Source organism: Schistocerca gregaria, chromosome 7 (assembly GCF_023897955.1).
Source record: "Schistocerca gregaria isolate iqSchGreg1 chromosome 7, iqSchGreg1.2, whole genome shotgun sequence".
NCBI classification, from domain to species: domain Eukaryota; kingdom Metazoa; phylum Arthropoda; class Insecta; order Orthoptera; family Acrididae; genus Schistocerca; species Schistocerca gregaria.
In genome coordinates, this window is record NC_064926.1 from 493,584,242 (window position 1) to 493,603,602 (window position 19,361).

The following is a 19,361-nucleotide window of genomic DNA, read 5'->3' on the forward strand; positions in this document are numbered from 1 at the left end:
AGTTGTAGAATTTTGGAACACGTATTGTGTTAGAGTATAATGACTTTTCTGCCGACTAGAAATCAACTCTGTAAGAATCAGAATGGGTTTCGAAAAAGACAATCATGTGGAACGCAGCTCGGGCTATTCATCCACAAGACTCAGAGGCCCATAGACACAGGTTCCCAGGTAGATGCTGTGTTTCTTGACTTCCACAAGGCGTTTGATACAGTTCCCCATACTCGTTTGATGAGAGTGATTTCAGGTGCACCACAGGGGAGTGTCGTAGGACCGTTGCTATTCACAATATATATAAATGACATTGTGGATAACATCAGAAGTTCACTGAGGCTTTTTGCGGATGGTGCTGTAGTATATTGAGAGGTTGTATCAATGGAAAATTGTACTGAAATGCAGGAGGATCTGCAACGAATTGATGCTTGGTGCAATGAATGGCAATTGAATCTGAATGAAGACAAGTGTAATGTGCTGCGAATACATAGAAAGAAAGATGCTTTATCATTTAGCTGCAATATAGCAGGTCAGCAACTGGAAGCAGTTAATTCCATAAATTACCTGGGAGTAGGCATTAGGAGTGATTTACAATGAAATGACCATATAAAATTAATTGTTGGTAAAGCAGAGGCCAGACTGGAAGAATCCTAAGGAAATGCAGTCCGAAAACAAAGGAAGTAGGTCACAGTACACTTGTTTGCCCACTGCTAGAATACTGCTCACCAGAGTGGGATCCATATCAGATAGGATTGATAGAAGAGAGAGAGAAGATCCAATGGAGAGCAGCGCATTTCGTTACAGGATCATTTAGTAATCACGAAAGCATTACGGAGATGATAGATAAACTCCAGTGGAAGACTCTGCAAGAGAGATGTTCAGTAGCTCGGTACGGGCTATTGTTGAAGTTTCGAGAACATACCTTCACCGAGGAGTCAAACAGTATATTGCTCCCTCCTACATATATCCTGCAAAGAGACCATGAGGATAAAATCAGAGAGACTAGAGCTCACACAGAGGCATACCGACAAGCCTTCGTTCCACGAACAATACGAGACTGGAATAAAAGGGAGAACTGATAGAGGTACTCAAGGTACCCTCCGCCACTCACTGTCATGTGGCTTGTGGAGTATGGATGTAGATGCCTAGTTCACAATTAGATCATCAGTACAGCTACACAACATTTGTCTGTACACAGTTACCTTATTTATTCATCATGTCTGTCAGCTACATTATTTTACTTGCATTTCTTGCCTTGTTAGTTAGTGGAGTGCATTCTCAAAAAATCTACTGACTGCAGAGACAGGTTCCCTAACCACTAAGACCTTAACATTGTTCATTGTTATATTGTTCCATTATTGTTTCATTATCTAAGAAATAAATACCTTCTCTGCTTATCTAATGCAAAATTGACTCTACTGAAAAACACCCCACAGTAGCAGATCCTTATGCTAAGGCAAACTTATCTCTCATTACCGGTCAGACAAAATCATCACTTCGACAAACTATTACTTCCCTGTATTCCATCAAATTGCTTCAGATTCTAGCCTGAAGCATGATATACATACAAACATTGCTTATTCTTTCCACATACATTACTCCAGGCAACTATGTCTAAAGTTGTAATTCCTTATTGTTAAACAAAGCTGTACCATGACACTTCTATGGGTAGGTAGTTATCTTCATTTACTGATTGCACCGAACACACTTGTATTATACTACAATTAATATTAAGATGTAGTATTCAAGATGGTTTTTACTGCCTATTGCTTCTGCTGCTGCACCAATTTATACTAACATCACACGTGAGCTGATTATTTCAGATGTTACTTATCCTCCACGTATGCTGACAACTTTCATTTTCTGTTTACCTTACCTCTTTGTTTGACAGAAATTCTTTCACCATTGTACCAATTTATTTTCTTTCATTCTCTTACGATTACCTTACTTATAACGAACACAACATAATATACATACACACACAGATAGAAACAATGGAGAAATCTTTTCTCAAATATTCCTATACTTAAGAATCCTACTGTAGTGATTTACTTATGAACTACAGATAGGATTGGAGAAGAGTTTGACAGCCTCAGGAAACATGAAAAATGAGACAGACAGCTGGGGTAAGCACTATCACCACATAATGAATCCAACACAGATTGTTGACCCCCTACTTGCTAATTGCACAAGAAATTAGTCCCAAATATTACATCACTACTGAGATTTTTAAACACCGAGAAATTGTATTTCAATAGCTCTCCTGCCAATTCCACAGTTGATAGTATTTCTTGTTTCACACTCTTTGATAGTTTAACTGTAGCACCAATAATTTCACATTCTCTGTGCTTAAAATTTTGTACATCTTCCACCTTTTTCTCCATTTCTGTCAATTTCGAATCTACAGTTTCATTTACTTTTACGAGTTTTTCCTCTGCCACTACTGTACACTTGATTTCTGCCTCAGTTTCTGAATCATTTGTAATGTGATTGTTTGGTTCTCAAGTTTAAGTTAAATTAGATCTGGTGTTAAATTCTTTAAAACTGAGGGCCAATCTTTCTCCATTATTAAAATACAGATTATATTCACGTATGTTAATGGTAATTAGTTAAAACTAAAAAAAAAAAGAATAAAGTAGGCAGATGGCAAAACAAGAGGGGAAGTAAAATTATCCCTGCTTACTTCGTCACAAAGTGTTGTAACAATCGAAAGTGGTGATTCAGCAATATATTGCTGCTTTATAATGCCAATGAAAATTGAGTTACATTGCATATTTGCACCACCACATTGTAGAGTTAAAACGTTCTGAAGCAACATAGCATTTCCTCATGATCTTCTAGATTTTATAATCTTAAGAGCATTTTCTGAGGTTTTATTATATTTACATTCTGTACCCATGAACCATGGACCTTGCCATTGGTGGGGAGGCTTGCGTGCCTCAGCGATACAGATGGCCGTACCGTAGGTGCAACCACAACGGAGGGGTATCTGTTGAGAGGCCAGACAAACATGTGGTTCCTGAAGAGGGGCAGCAGTCTTTTCAGTAGTTGCAGGGGCAACAGTCTGGATGATTGACTGATCTGGCCTTCCAACATTAACCAAAACGGCCTTGCTGTGCTGGTACTGCGAACGGCTGAAAGCAAGGGGAAACTACAGCCATAATTTTCCCCAAGGACATGCAGCTTTACTGTATGATTAAATGATGAAGGCGTCCTCTTGGGTAAAATATTCCGGAGGTAAAATAGTCCCCCATTCGGATCTCCGGGCGGGGACTACTCAGGAGGACGTCGTTATCAGGAGAAAGAAAACTGGCGTTCTACGGATCGGAGCGTGGAATGTCAGATCCCTTAATCGGGCAGGTAGGTTAGAAAATTTAGAAAGAGAAATGGATAGGTTAAAGTTAGATATAGTGGGAATTAGTGAAGTTCGGTGGCAGGAGGAACAAGACTTTTGGTCAGGTGAATACAGGGTTATAAATACAAAATCAAATAGGGGTAATGCAGGAGTAGGTTTAATAGTGAATAAAAAAATAGGAGTGCGGGTAAGCTACTACAAACAGCATAGTGAATGCATTATTGTGGCCAAGATAGACACAAAGCCCATGCCTACTACAGTAGTACAAGTTTATATGCCAACTAGCTCTGCAGATGATGAAGAAATTGATGAAATGTATGATGAGATAAAAGAAATTATTCGGGTAGTGAAGGGAGACGAAAATTTAATAGTCATGGGTGACTAGAATTCGTCAGTAGGAAAAGGGAGAGAAGGAAACATAGTAGGGGATTATGGATTGGGGCTAAGAAATGAAAGAGGAAGCCGTCTGGTAGAATTTTGCAGCGAACATAACTTAATCATAACTAACACTTGGTTCAAGAATCATAAAAGAAGGTTGTATACATGGAAGAATCCTGGAGATACTAAAAGATATCAGATAGATTATATAATGGTAAGACAGAGATTTAGGAATCAGGTTTTAAATTGTAGGACATTTCCAGGGGCAGGTGTGGACTCTGACCACAATCTATTGGTTATGACCTGTAGATTAAAACTGAAGAAACTGCAAAAAGGTGGGAATTTAAGGACATGGGATCTGGATAAGCTGAAAGAACCAGAGGTTGTACAGAGTTTCAAGGAGAGCATAAGGGAACAATTGACAGCAATGGGGGAAAGAAACACAGTAGAAGAAGAATGGGTAGCACTGAGGGATGAAGTAGTGAAGGCAGCAGAGGATAAAGTAGGTAAAAAGATGAGGGCTGCTAGAAATCCTTGGGTAACAGAAGAAATATTGAATTTAATTGATGAAAGGAGAAAATATAAAAATGCAATAAATGAAGCAGGCAAAAAGGAATACAAACGTCTCAAGAATGAGATCAACAGGAAGTGCAAAATGGCTAAGCAGGGATGGCTAGAGGACAAATGTAAGGATGTAGATGCTTATCTCACTAGGGGTAAGATAGATACTGCCTACAGGAAAATTAGAGAGACCTTTGGAGAGAAGAGAACCACGTGTATAAATATCAAGAGCTCAGATGGCAACCCAGTTCTAAGCAAAGAAGGGAAGGCAGAAAGGTGGAAGGAGCATATAGAAGGTTTATACAAGGGCAATGTACTTGAGGACAATATTATGGGAAATGGAAGAGGATGTAGATGAAGACGAAGTGGGAGGTAAGATACTGCGTGAAGAGTTTGACAGAGCACTGAAAGACCTGAGTCGAAACAAGGTCCCCGCTAGTAGACAACATTCCATTAGAACTACTGACGGCCTTGGGAGAGCCAGTCATGACAAAACTCTACCAGCTGGTGAGCAAGATGTATGAGACAGGTGAAATACCCTCAGACTTCAAGAAGAATATAATAATTCCAATCCCAAAGAAAGCAGGTGTTGACAGATGTGAAAATTACCGAACTATCAGTTTATTCTGAAGGTGGCAGGGGAAAATACAGGGAGCGAAAGGCTATTTACAATTTGTACAGAAACCAGATGGCAGTTATTAGAGTCGAGGGGCATGAAAGGGAAGCAGTGGTTGGGAAGGGAGTGAGACAGGGTTGTAGCCTGTCCCCATGTTATTCAATCTGTATATTGAGCAAGCAGTAAAGGAAACAAAAGAAAAATTTGGAGTAGGTATTAAAATTCATGGAGAAGAAGTAAAAACTTTTGAGGTTCGCCGATGACATTGTAATTCTGTCAGAGACGGCAAAGGACTTGGAAGAGCAGTTGAACGGAATGGACAGTGTCTTGAAAAGAGGATATAAGATGAACATCAACAAAAGCAAAACGAGGATAATGGAATGTAGTCAAATTAAATCGGGTGATGCTGAGGGAATTAGATTAGGAAATGAGACACTTAAAGTAGTAAAGGAGTTTTGCTATTTGGGAAGTAAAATAACTGATGATGGTCGAAGTAGAGAGGATATAAAATGTAGACTGGCAATGGCAAGGAAAGCGTTTCTGAAGAAGAGAAATTTATTAACATCGAATATAGATTTATGTATCAGGAAGTCGTTTTTGAAAGTATTTGTATGGAGTGTAGCCATGTATGGAAGTGTAACATGGACGATAACTAGTTTGGACAAGAAGAGAATAGAAGCTTTCGAAATGGGGTGCTACAGAAGAATGCTGAAGATTAGATGGGTAGAACACGTAACTAATGAGGAGGTATTGAATAGGATTGGGGAGAAGAGAAGTTTGTGGCACAACTTGACTAGAAGAAGGGATCGGTTGGTAGGACATGTTTTGAGGCATCAAGGGATCACAAATTTAGCATTGGAGGGCAGCGTGGAGGGTAAAAATCGTAGAGGGAGACCAAGAGATGAATACACTAAGCAGATTCAGAAGGATGTAGGTTGCAGTAGATACTGGGAGATGAAGCAGCTTGCACAGGATAGAGTAGCATGGAGAGCCGCATCAAACCAGTCACAGGACTGAAGACGACGACAACAACAACAACTACTACTACTACTTTAAAATAATGTAAAAACACTTATTATTGGCATTGTTATATTCCATAAACATTAGACAAATTGTGTAGTATTAAAAGACACTATAATACACATACTTTGATTTACAACTTCCAAGTGTAGTAATTTTTTTGTATTTGTCGGCAATCCATTTTCCTTACTTTTGATAGGTGTATTTACTCATCATCAAAATACAAGATACAGAAATGAAACAATATAGCTTTGAAAGCTTAAAGCATGCTCTTTACCGCTGTGGCAAGAAAAAAAGATTGAACAAGACACAGTTCAGATATTGCCCCACCCCCTCCCTCCTAAAAACAAGGAAAACATCAAATTTGCACATAGAAAATTTTGGCCAACTTTGGAGCAGCATACATTTTCATCTAGGCATCCAATGTTAATTGAATTTCATCCATATATAGTCGTCATAGGTGGGAATAACCATCTGAAGTTTTGGTGTGATTGGTTCACATGAAAAACAGCAGTGGTCGGTCAAACCATGGCTATCAGAATAGTGTGTCAAACTTTTTAGCCACTTTAGAGACTTATATCTAATTTAGCTGTGGCTAAATCCCTAATTATTGCCACTGTGTGATTCAGCATAAAAAATTGTCAATGCACATTAAAGCAAGTGACCGAATGTTTGCTAGAACTTTTAAAAAAGCCTAGCAAACTTGACACTTTTTCACCTTTGTAGCAGGAAAGCTAGAGAATGCAAAATAGGAGATGGAAAAAGGATTTGTGTGAAATGAGTTGGGGAGAGAATGGGGAGATAGAAAGTGGAGATTATAAGCTCTTTTAGCCAGGGGCAATCAAGAGTGGTGAAAACAGAGTAGGAATATTGATAGGGCAAAAGCTGAAAACTAAGATAATGAAAGTACAATATATTGATGGAAGACTGACGATGATACGACTGAAGGGTAGTTCTAAAGATTTGGTGTTAATATAGGTATATATGTCAACAAACCAGCATAGAGATGAGGAAGTGGAAGAATATTATGAGAAAATACAACAACTCATCGAAAAAGAAAATAAAAATGCGTGCATTATCATCATGGGGGACTGGAAACCAGTGGTGGATGAAGGAATAGATGAAGATACAGTAGGAAAATTTAGATTAGGAATAAGAAATGAGAGAGGTGAATGACTAATTAGTTTCTGTAGCAGTGGGTAACAAGTTATTTGAACACTACAAATGGAGACATTACACATGGATATCAAATTTGAAGAGGGAAAGATATCAGTTGGACTACATCCTGTTGCAAAAAAGGTTTAGGAACAGTTCGAAGAATGCCAAAGCTTATACAGGATTGTATATAAATTCAGATCACAACCTAGTAGTGGGTGAAGTTGAAAAATGTCCGGAGAGGTAAAGCAAAAGAAAGACTAAACATAGAAAGACTCAAAGAGGTAGGAAAGGCATCAGATTTGGAAAACAGATTTATGGAGAAATGGGAAAGAGGTAGTGTTGATGAATGTGTTAATAAACAAATGGATAAAAATGTAGGAAAGACTCATGGACTCCGCCAAAAAAGTATCCCAAAGCACCAGGAAAAAACGGATAAGAGAAAACATGTTGAGTGGAGAAAGTGGAAAAATGTAGAAACTGAAGAAGGCAAAAAGAGACACAGGAAACTGGATAATGAATTAAGAAGAGAAATTGAAGAAGCAAGGAAAAATGGATGAAACAGAAATGTGACAAAATAGAGAAAGAGGGAAAGTATGAAATGATGTATAGACTGGCTAGTGAGATAATTTTTGAATGTAAAAGAAAGGAATAAAATGGAAATAGAAAGAGCAGATGGTACTCTAGCAGAAGAACCACAGGAGGTTTTTAACAGATGGCAAGAACATATTGAATGTCTGTATAAGGGGGATGAAATACAAAGTGAAATTAAGATTGAAGAGGAGCAATATGTGCCGAAAGATGGAAAGGGATTCACCATCTTGGGAGCAGAAGTAGAAAAGGTGCTGAAGAAGATGTAGAATAGGAAGGCACGTGGAGTTGATGATTTGCCAGCAGAACTGTTGAAGAGTCTGGGAAACAAGGCAAGAAAAGAAACAGTCTACCTATGTAATGAGATATATGACAAAGGGGAATGGCCTGAGGACTTCCTTGCAATGGTTACAATACCAGTAGAGAAAAAGAGAAACACTAAAAAATGTGAAGAGCATAGGACCATCAGTTTAATTTCTCATGCAGCTAAAATGTTGCTGAGAGTGCTGAATAAGAGACTGGATGGCAAGCTGGATAGAGGGATTGCAGAGGAGCAGTTCGTATTTAGAAGAGGAAAAGGAACAAGATATGCTATTGGCCTGTTAAGAACTATAGGGGAAAGATATATGGAAAAAGGTAGAGAAATATTTGCTGTTTATAAGATTTAGAAAAGGCTTTTGACAGAGTTCAGTGGAACAAGCTGATGGATATTTTGAAGAGGAAAGGAGTAGATAGGAAAGGGAGATGACTGCTACAGAATGTAATGTTACACCAGAAAGTAAGGATAAGTATTGGAAATGAAAAGTCAGAAGAAAGCAGCACTGGATGAGGCATTAGACAAGGTGCTACCTGTTGTTTAAAGCGTACCTTGAAGAGATTATTCCGAAAGGCTTAGATGGGGAAACAGGAATATGTATTGATGGAAAGAGAATAGAATGTATAAGATTTGCTGAGGACATGATATTAGTGGCAGAAAGTGAGCGGACAGTGAATAACATGCTGAAAGATCTGAAAGAATATGGGATGCAAATAAAACAGAAGAAAAACATTGTGTGGTCATCAGTACAAGAAGCAGACTGTCAAATATTAAAATAGGACAATCTACCATTAGCCAAGTAAGTGCATTTAAACATCTTGGAAGCATAGTAACTGAAGACTTGAGATGTCACCAGGAGGTGAAAACTCGAATTGCCACAGTGAAGGAGACATTCACCAGAAAGAGGAGACAGTTATGTGGCAGGTCTAAGGAAAAGGCTTGGCAGATATATTGTCTGGAGTGTGTCACTATATGGGGCAGAAACATGGAGGGTGAGAGGATTAAAAAAAAGATTAGAAGCGTTTGAGATGTGAATGTGGAGGAGCATGGAGAGAATAAGCTGGATGGAAAGAGTGAGTAATAGAGGAGTACTGGAAAGGGTTGGTGAGAGTAGATGTCTGCTGAAGGTTACAAGAGAAAGGAAAAAGAACTGGTTGGGACATTTATTGAGAAGGGTGTGCTTGCTAGCAGATGCTTTGGAAGGACTGGTTTGTGGGAGAAGACTGAGAGGAAGGAGGAGATACAACAGGGTGTATACAACCCGCCACAACTGGGAGGTATGGGAAAAACCCGGGAATTTTTTCATCCAGGAGAAAACTGGGAAAAACCCAGGAATTTTTCATTGCTTTAGTTTTCAGTTAAATTTTTGTGATTTTGAGTGGTAAGAACCAATAGTCCAACAAAGGATATTACTGTATCCCACATCTGCAGAATAATACTGCAGCGACAAAACATGAGTGAGAGAGAGGGGGGGAAAAACTTAGTCACATATTTCTGCCATATACAACAAAAAAAAAAAAAAAACACAGCACTAATAAAAGTGTCTGCCAACAGCAAAGTGTGTCAAAGGCTTTAGGAAGACTATGCAATGCTTCCTAACAACAAATTGCCTCATGAGTTTGATGTGACAGCTCTTTACATTAGATTCTTTTAAGCAGTTGCGGGCGAGCTCTTGTGCATGTACAGTTCAGTTGCGTATGAGTAGTACCTTCTCCCACTTCTGGCTACAGATGTGTGGCTGGGCGCCTCTATCTAGTATTTCCCCGGTTCGGAAATATCGTAGATCCAGGGCTGATGCACAGAGCAGTCTCAGTTGTAGTGGGGAGGTGGGTAGTCCCAAGTGACCTGTGTTTGCGTTTAATGAGTTTGCTGTTTCCTCTTCATTTATTGCTCTCACATTAAATGAAAAGAAAACGGATTTCTGTGGCCAGGAGCTATCAGATACGTTCACATAATTATGCCCTAAATCGCTCCAGACAAATGCTGGGATGGTTCCTTTAAAGGGCACAGCCGACTTTCTTCCCCATCTTTCCCTAATCCGATGAGACCGATGATCTCGCTGTTTGGTCTCCTCCCTCCAACACTCCAACTCCATATAATCACGGAAGGCTAAAATATGTTATAAGTTACAGGTTTTATTTCAATCTTTCTGACAATCAAGCATTAATCGCCTTGGAAAACAATGAAGTTATTTTTGTCATTGTAGAACAATGAAGTTATTTTTGTCAGTTTGCTAAAGAGATTTGTCTTTTATTGATCTTTTCTGTGAGGCAGTTTTCCATCTTCCACCTCGTACGGCATTATGCCATAATAAAGAACCAAACATGAGGTAACTCAAGAAAATTTACATCTGAATATGGACATACGAATGTGCACTTTAAGCCGAATTATGCATTTCAGAATGGCCCTGCGCAAGTGCAGTGATGCCTGTTATCTGGTGCTCTTTGACAATGCTGAAATGAACCAGTTTCTAACAGGTCACGGGAAAATATTGTGAATGGTGGTTGAAAAAGCGTTACTTTCAAAGTAAATTTCCTTTTATGCAAGATGAACTATGTGTGAAAATGTAAGATGAATTTCTTAAATCACAGGGTGTTTGACTCTTATTTAAAAATCAACTCCTTGAGGACAAACATCTAGAAGAATTTTGCACCCAGAAGATCAGACGAATACGTTGTTATTAAAAATTTTACTGTCACGTCTGTGTGATGAATCTTAAAGTGTAACATGTGCAAGAAAGATCAACATTATATATGGAAGCTTAGCTTCTCTTGCAGCTTATTAATCTTAGAGACCAATCTTATATGTGAAAGCTTTTTGTTTCTTGTAGCAACACTATGTATATTAATTCAAACCATTAATTTTTCTCATTTGTGTGTTCGTGCTATTGGCCTACTACATCACGTGTCCTGTGCTGTCATCAGCTGGCGTGATCACGTTACATCAGCTATGACTGGCTTACAAAAGCACGTCGCAGTCTCAATTTCAATGCTTCGGAAAGTAACATGCGGGGTTTGGTCGTTTTCGAATTTATACATTCATAACACAAAAATATGCAGTGGACATGTTGCTGCACATCAATCATCTTTCCAAAATGTGTTTTTTCCCCTGTGAGTTTCGTTTTCTAAGGTGTCGGGAAATTCTACGTCGGTGTATAAACCATAAACATTCCAGGATTGATAAGTTTTACAGTGCCCAGGGAAAGTGTACTATTATTTAACACAGAAAAACTGTATTTTCACCCGGGAGAAAGTGTATTTTCAAATGGTAAATCTGGGAAAAATCCGGGAATTTTTTTCCCATGTCCATGTATACACCTTGTACAAGATAATAGCTACGCAGACCTGAAGAGGATGGCAGAAGACCAGACAGCCTGGAGAACTACCAAGTGAAAATGTGCCTTTTGACAGAACACTAATGATGTATGTTATGTGAAGGTGAATAGCCCCTAAAAATTCAACCACTGAAATTTGGTAGACTGTATAACCGTGAAACACCATGTCGAACCTTCACACCAAGTTTAATTAGATTTGGAGCTGGTCAAGTGGGGACACTTTTTAATATTGGCCCCATTGATGTGGAATGACCTTGATGACACAGTGTGTTCCACATTAATATGTTTTATTGTAGGTGCTTGATAATGACATTTGTGTCAAAACCAGCTGATAGTGCGATTAACAAATAATAATTCAGCCTACTACAAACCTTGTTTTCCTCCACAGAAAAGGTTGAAGGCATTTTTCTTGGAGGTCTTTGACAAGGACCTTGAGAACTGAATAATAAACTTGCATATGAAGAGGTCTTGTTACACTCTGCTGAAACAGATTATGCACCTACAAATCTCAGATATTTGTGTTCAGACATAGGAGTCTTTATTACTTATTGCATATAAATGCATCTCATGTCGAGCAGGTCACAGAAAATCCTATACCACATTAAAGTAATATCAGCATAAACATTATATGACTGCATCCTTATGAATACTTTTTTCTCGTAACATACTGCATAAATGGCAGGATTAATCATGTGACTACCTTGCATGTATTTTTCAAGATAGATTACTACAAATCATGGCTGCCTCCATAATTATTTTGTGGCTGAGAGCAGTGTGTCATACTCTAGTTTCCCTACCAGAAGAGACAAAATGTCATCTGTTTTCCTTAAGGCTGAAAAGGGTATCACAGACCCTCAAACAGCCCACCCTTTCCCCTCAGGAAAGGGAACACTATACATTACACCTTTCTCTCATGACATGCTGAAAGCTTTGGATCAATTCGGTCAGGTAGGTGCAGTATTTCTTGTCAAAAGTATGATGATATGGGGTATCAAGTGAAGGACCATTTGCTAGGATGCAGCATGTCGTCTTGGATGGAGAGTCATCGTCAGATGTATAAGTAACTTCAGGTGTATCCCAGCGAAATGTTTGAGATATTTACTGTCCATGTTGCATATTAATGACCTTGCAGACAGTACTAATAGTAAACTCAGACTTTTTCCAGATGGTGCAGTTATCAGTAATGAAATACTGTTTGAAAGAAGCTGCATAAATACTCAATCAGTTCTTGATAAGATTTCAAAGTGGTGCAAAGATTGGCAACTTGTTTTAAATGTTCAGAAATGTAAAATTTTGCATTTCACAAAACGTAAAAACATAGTTTCCTATGACTACAGTATCAGTGAATCACTGCTGAAATCAGTCAAGTCATACAAATACCTGGGAGTAACACATTGTTGGGGTGTGAAATGGAATGACTGCATAGGTTCAGTTGCGGATAGAGCAGGTAGTAGATTTCAGTTTATTGGCAGAATACAGGGGAGGTGCAATCAGTCTACAAAGGAGACTGCTTACAAATCACTTGTGTTACCATTTCTAGAATATTGCACAAGTGTGTGGGATGTGTTCGAAATAGGGCTAACAGGGGTATTGAACGTACACAGAAAGGAAGCACAAATGGCCACGTTTGCTTGATCCGTGGCCTAGTGATGCAGGGATACCTGCAGGGATGGTGCAGTGTGACTGTTTAGGCAAACGAGATTTCTCACTCCCTGTGTATGACAAGGAAAGATGCTCATGACAGAATAGTTAAGTGGTATTGGTAGAGAATAATTCACAAAATACGTACTGTGCATGGTTGTTTTGTTTCACATTTGTGCAGAGTTGAATGGAGAGGTGTGTGGTTCGAGTAATCAGTGAAGCACAACGGTGAGTAAATGTCTTCAACTGCTGTGGGCAGGACCTTTTATGTTTTGACATAGTGGCTTGGTGATTTCTTGACTATCAAGGAGCAGACACCTTCTCCAGGAAAGAAAAAAAAAAAAAAAACAAAAAAAAAAAAAAGAAGAACCTCTAAAATGAAAAGTCACTTACTACTTGTCGAGCAGTCAAGGTGGATGTTGCATGTAATTTACGTTGTATCTGCTCCAAGTTATGAAGTTATCGTGATCTGTAGACTCATTGAAACAGAAATAGGACAGTCAGTGAAGACATGTTGACAGTGTTTCTTAGCGTACATTTCATTTTTTCCTTCCATGAATAACAGCTGCAAAGGAGATGAGTTGAAGTCTTTCCTAGGCTACATACAGCTGTACAGAGATACTGCTTTGCAGGACCTCCACATAAAGAAGATAATTAACGGCAACTGACTTACATTAAAGGTAAATTAACACTCAATACTTGGAGAGACAGATCGAATTTGAGTGTTCTGACTTGACTTCAAATACATAAAAAGTGTCAGTGGACAAAAATGGAAGCACTAAGAATATGACATGCTACCATGCCAAACACTGTGCAGAAAAACTGTTGGCATTCAAAACAGCTTCCAGTTACCTCAGAATGGATGAATACATATCCTGTATCGATTTCAAGGGTGTCTTATACTATTATTCCTGGAAAATAGTGATAAGTTCAGGTAACAATGATGAAGTTGAATAGCGATCACACACCCATCTCTCCAAAGTATACCACAGAGGCTCGATAATACTGAGATGATGTGACTGTAGCGGCCAAGGGAGTTGCGACATTTCATCCTCATGCTCACGAAACCAGTCCAGCATTATATGAGCTGTGTGAACACGGGCCCTGTCATCTTGGAACACATCACCACTATTGAAGAACAAACATTGTACTGCGGGATGAAACTGATCACACAGGCTGAACCTGGTCACACAATCCTCGGCAGTGGTGCGGCCTTGCAAAGTAAATATAGGCCCATTGAATACCATGATATGACTGTCCATATCATCAACGAACCCCCACCAAGTTTCACTCTTGGGGCATTAGCTGAGCCAAAAGTTGAGAACAGTGTGACACAAGACTCATCCAACCAAATGACATTCTTCCATTGGTGCATCATCATCATTGGTGCAACAGCCCATTGTGAACTGTGGCCTTCTATTGAAGATTACTGGATTCTTCCCTGTTTAGTGCTTAACTCCAGTTCTGAATTCCAGTTTACCTTATGTCCTCTACACCTTCCTTCCACCTTGGCTTTGGACTTCCCACACTTGTGGTTCCTTCAGGCACTGTGCTGTATATCTTCTTAATCATTCTATCACTTTTTCTCAGTGTATGTTGTGCCCATTGCAAACTTTTAAATCTTAATGTAGCTGACAGTGCTGGTTCATTATACAGAGTATGTAATTCATAGTTGGCCCTCCTCCTTCAGACACTATTTTCTTCCATTGGCTCAAGAACTTGTCTTGTGATCTTTCTTTCAAATGTGCCCAGTTGCTTTTCAAAAATTTTGTCAGGGTCCATGTTACAGCACCGTATGTTAGCACCAAACTTACTAAAACTTGATGCATAATAGCTGTAGTTTTTCTGAACAGCAGCTTAGATTTCAGATGTTTTCTGAGGCCTTGGTAGCACTTGTTAGCAGATAGTCTTAGTATTTATAGATTGCAGAGCTGACATGGTTCTTATAGTTTACTTCTGATCCAAAGTAAGTGAAACTACACACATCATCAAAGCTTATGCAAACCAATTTCTATGGATTGGAGATCATGCAGATAACCTTTTTAACTAAGGATATGTACTTAGTTTTCCCTTCATTTACCTGTAGGTGCATCTTTGTAGCAGCTCTCTCAAAACTTGTAAAGGCTTCTTTCATTGCTTTTGGCATTCTTGTAATTTTGTCAGTATCATTCGCATATGTCAGCACCAGAACTGATTTTTACAGGATAGTGCCCACATCAAGGCAGGAGAATGTCTTCCTCCCCTAACCCATTTTTTTGTGCCCACAGCCCTTGATAACATATTTTGGATTGTAACTTGTGTTTTCCATAGTAGCTTTCTCTAAGGCAATCAGTGTATTAGGAATCTCTAACTTTACCAGTGCTATGTACAGCTTCCTTCTGTCAGTATTCTTGTAGGATGATCTTAAGTCTATAAGGAGGTGATGTGTATCAGTCCCAAGTCCTTTGCATTTTTCTAGTATTTGCATTATCATGAAGATCTGATGATGATAGCCATCAACACAGATTATACCTGTTGCCCAGAGGCCGCGGCATGGATGTGCAAGCTCTGGGTTTGTTTGGGATATGTGCTATTTCCTCTGTTCTGTTAGTACATATTACCAGCACAAAATGCACCCACAAGACCATCCCACCCTCCTCACCCATAACCCCCCACACATCCATTGCACCATAGTCTATGTTTTATGTTATTAGTACCACATTTCCCTCTTGGTTTTGGAATTCCAGCTCACCTTGCAATTCTCTGCTGATCAAACTCCATTCATATTGTTTCGGTGCTTACAGGGTTTGCAAGTTCGACGTACATTTCTGTAGTGACTTTTGCAGCTGTAATCCTGCTCCCTTTTGTCACAATCCACTTCGATTATGTGAACATAAAGTTACATATTACAGTTAATGGATGATTATTTGGCTGTTGAGGGCTGTTTTATATGTCTATTCACAGTGTAATAACTGTTGTCGAACAAATGTTTTTGGAGCCATTGGCCAAAGATGCTGGTATTATATCCAGTGTTGTACTGTTTAAGTCTGTGATATGACACACTGTTTTGCATTTTAGACTCCTCTGTCCTGGGTAGAAGGAAATAGTGACTTTCTCTAGTTAGATTAGATTAGGTTCACCATTGTGAAGTTGATGGCAGAGGGTGCTTCCCATTGTACCACATATTAGAGTTCTTCCCATTTCATTTGCTTATGGAATGGGGGGAAAATGACTTCTTAAATGGGTGTTGCAGGCCATAATTTGATTAACCTTGTCTTCGTGATCACAGCAGGTGAGATACATAGAGAGGCTATAGTACATTCTTAGATTCCTCACATAATACTGGTACATTGAACATTGGAAGTAGACTTTTTAGAGGCAGTTTGCAATGGTCTGCAAGCTGATGTAATCTCCCCTCCCACCATCCTTATGCTCCCTTGTGGATCAAATAAACATGTGGCCATTGGTATCACCCTTCCTTTTGTATATTCAGTGTCTGCTGATAGTCCTATTTGGTATAGACTCTACATCCTTGAGCAGTATTTGAGGGTGATTTCATGACCCCCCCCCCCCTCCCCCCCCACCTTTGCAGTCTCCTTTGAAAACTGTGTTTTGCCAGTATCCTACCAATGCAATCACCATATACAAACAGTTTTTCTTTTTTTTTTTTTTGAGCTTATGAGGTAATTTTAAGAGTGAGAACCACAAATGATGATTTTTAAACATACACTTACTTCGGCGACTTTTGGGTGCGATGATATCTGGGACTAGGCGCATACAGATTATGACAACCATTTCATGGTGTATGAAATAAACTGTAATAGTTTTTGTAAAATGAGTTTCTCCTGTTCATCTAATTTACTGTCCCCACACCCACCCCCACCCTATAGAAGATCAGTAAGAAAATTCAAAAGTGGCAGTACATGAAGTAGACATAGGTAAAGACTGACAAAATATTAACTCAAAGTTAGTAGGCCCACGAATCACCATTCCATAGAATTTAAATTAATAATGTTCAATCGAGTCTTCATTTATTGAACTATTCTGGTTTGATAACATTTAAAATAAAAGTGGAAAATTTGCTGCAACATACATAACTGTTGATAAAAGAACTCTGGATAAATTTTGAGCTATTTTTGGAATTGGTAAAAGTGTTTGCAGTGTGGATGATCTTCATACAAAGTGTGTGTCTGTGCCTATTCTCCTTCTTCATTGTCGATAACCACATTTTGGCATGAGTAAACTACTAATCCTACCACCAGATAATGCGGAGAATATAATTTTTGCATCATACACAATGCAAATACACCACTCAACTAGTTATATGAAAGACCTTAGAGTAAAGGCTCCCAGTAAGACTGTGATGCCTGCATGACCAACAGTGTACCAGCAATGAGACTGCAGCATAAACGTAACTTGGCTGGCTGTGAGCAGCGAGGTGCCAGCTGTGAGGCTGCAGCATAAATGTACCATTAGGTACATTAGTGCACCACATCAGTTAGACAGTACTATGTAAATTTCTAGCAATAAAACAGTAAAATAATAAGTGTGATGTAAACTTGAAATGTAAAATTGTCGATTTAATCATATGTAGACTAACGACATATAAATAAATAAAATGTACATAAATAGGTGAAAGGATCCAATCTAGTCTGACCACATGATTTTAATCAAATATGTGACAGTTAAAATGTTCAGGTATGTAAAAGTTTCTCTCTGGAGTGATTTAAGGTGGAACAGTCACATACATTTAGTTTCGGGGGAAGGCATATGACTGACTAAAAGGATACTGAAAAAAATCCTGAGGAAATGTAACTAATAAACAAAAAAGGCCACTTACAAAAATATCGTTTCACTGATTCTTGAATATTGTTTACTAGTCTTATACCTTTACCAAGTTAGATTAATTGAAGAGAGAGAAGAGTTCTACATGGATTTGTCTAGTCAGCATGTCACGCGCAAAAACAACACTGGCTATTAAGGAGATCCTTAGTCACAAAATTCTAAGACCTGTGTTGCAAAATAGGTCATGAACTATACATCTCACATAAATACCATACAACTAAAATTAGAGATTCAACGGCCATACAAAAGGATACCAACAGTCTTTCTTCCCATATACTATTTGTCAATAGTAAAGGAAGATGGGAAGTGATACTAGTCAACAGCCCCCCTGTGGGTTCGGGGGTAAGAATAGGCCCACGGTATTCCTGCCTGTCGTAAGAGGCGACTAAAAGGAGTCTCAAACATTTCGGCCTTATGTGATGGTCCCCTACCGGGTTTGACCTCCATCTTCTAAATTCTTCCGAAGAGCGAGCTGATTGGGGAAGGGCGCCTTACAAGGTGCAATGTGTCCATCGCTCATTACCATCTCTAGCTTGGTTGGTCGTCGTCGCATAGCTGTCCCGCCCACTCACCATCTCTAGGGCGTGGCTTTGTTCTTGGGTGCGGTTTTTGCAGTCTGCTCTGCTGTGTCGCTTTATGCGCCAATGACGATCATGGACTACATTTCACCTGAAATCCAGCACGGTAGCCAGTCCGTTGTGGTGGGGCCGCCATGTACCCTGTCGGTTGTAGCCCCCTGACAACACAGGGATCGCTCTACTGATGCCTGCGCCGTTAACTCCCCGCGTATGCCAAGGAGTAGATGCCTGTCTCCTTGGGGCATCGGGACTCCCGGCAATGGCCATCCAGCCAGGTGGTCGTTGCTGAGGCTGGGTGGCGCCCGTGGGGAGGGCCCTTGGTCGGAGTAGGTGGCATCAGGGCGGATGACCCGCGATGAAGCGTGGTACATCATCTCTTGCTGGCGGCCAGCCGTCAGCAGTCTCTAAGCGTTCTCGGCCTCAATACAACGCTCAGGCATATGATCCACAATCGTTCCCCTCCCTGGCCACACCATGGGAGGAACGAAAGGCTACGGTTGGCAGCGAACCTTATTCACCTCGCTATTTAGTCTGTACACGAGTCGATGGGGAATCGTTTATGGCGACCAAGCCTCAGTTTTTTGTCGAGCACTTGGAGGACAAGTTTGGGGAGGTGGAGGGCTTGTCCAAAATGCGCTCTGGGGCAGTATTGATCAAAACGGCATCCTCTGCACAGTCACGGCGGTTACTCGCTTGTGACAAGTTGGGGGATGTTTCCGTCACGATCACACCCCATAAGAGTCTCAACATGGTCCAGGGCATTATATTCCATAGGGACCTACTCTTGCAGTCAGACGACGAGCTACGCGCCAATTTAGAACGGCGGGGTGTTCACTTCGTCCGGCGCGTCCATCGGGGTCCGAGGGATAATCAGGTAGCCACCGGTGCCTTCATCTTGGCCTTCGAGGGTGACGTCCTACCCGAAAAGGTCAAGGTGATGGTCTACCGATGTGATGTGAAGCCCTATATCCCTCCCCCGATAAGGTGTTTCAAATGCTGGA

At 39.9% G+C, this 19,361-nt stretch overlaps 1 protein-coding gene across 2 annotated transcripts in view; it reads left to right on the plus strand.

The window, feature by feature from the left end:
* Nucleotides 1-19,361, plus strand: part of LOC126281724 (mitochondrial mRNA pseudouridine synthase RPUSD3-like) — a 121,812-nt gene that overhangs the window by 51,601 nt on the left and 50,850 nt on the right. The gene's annotated exons all lie outside the window — the stretch shown is intronic.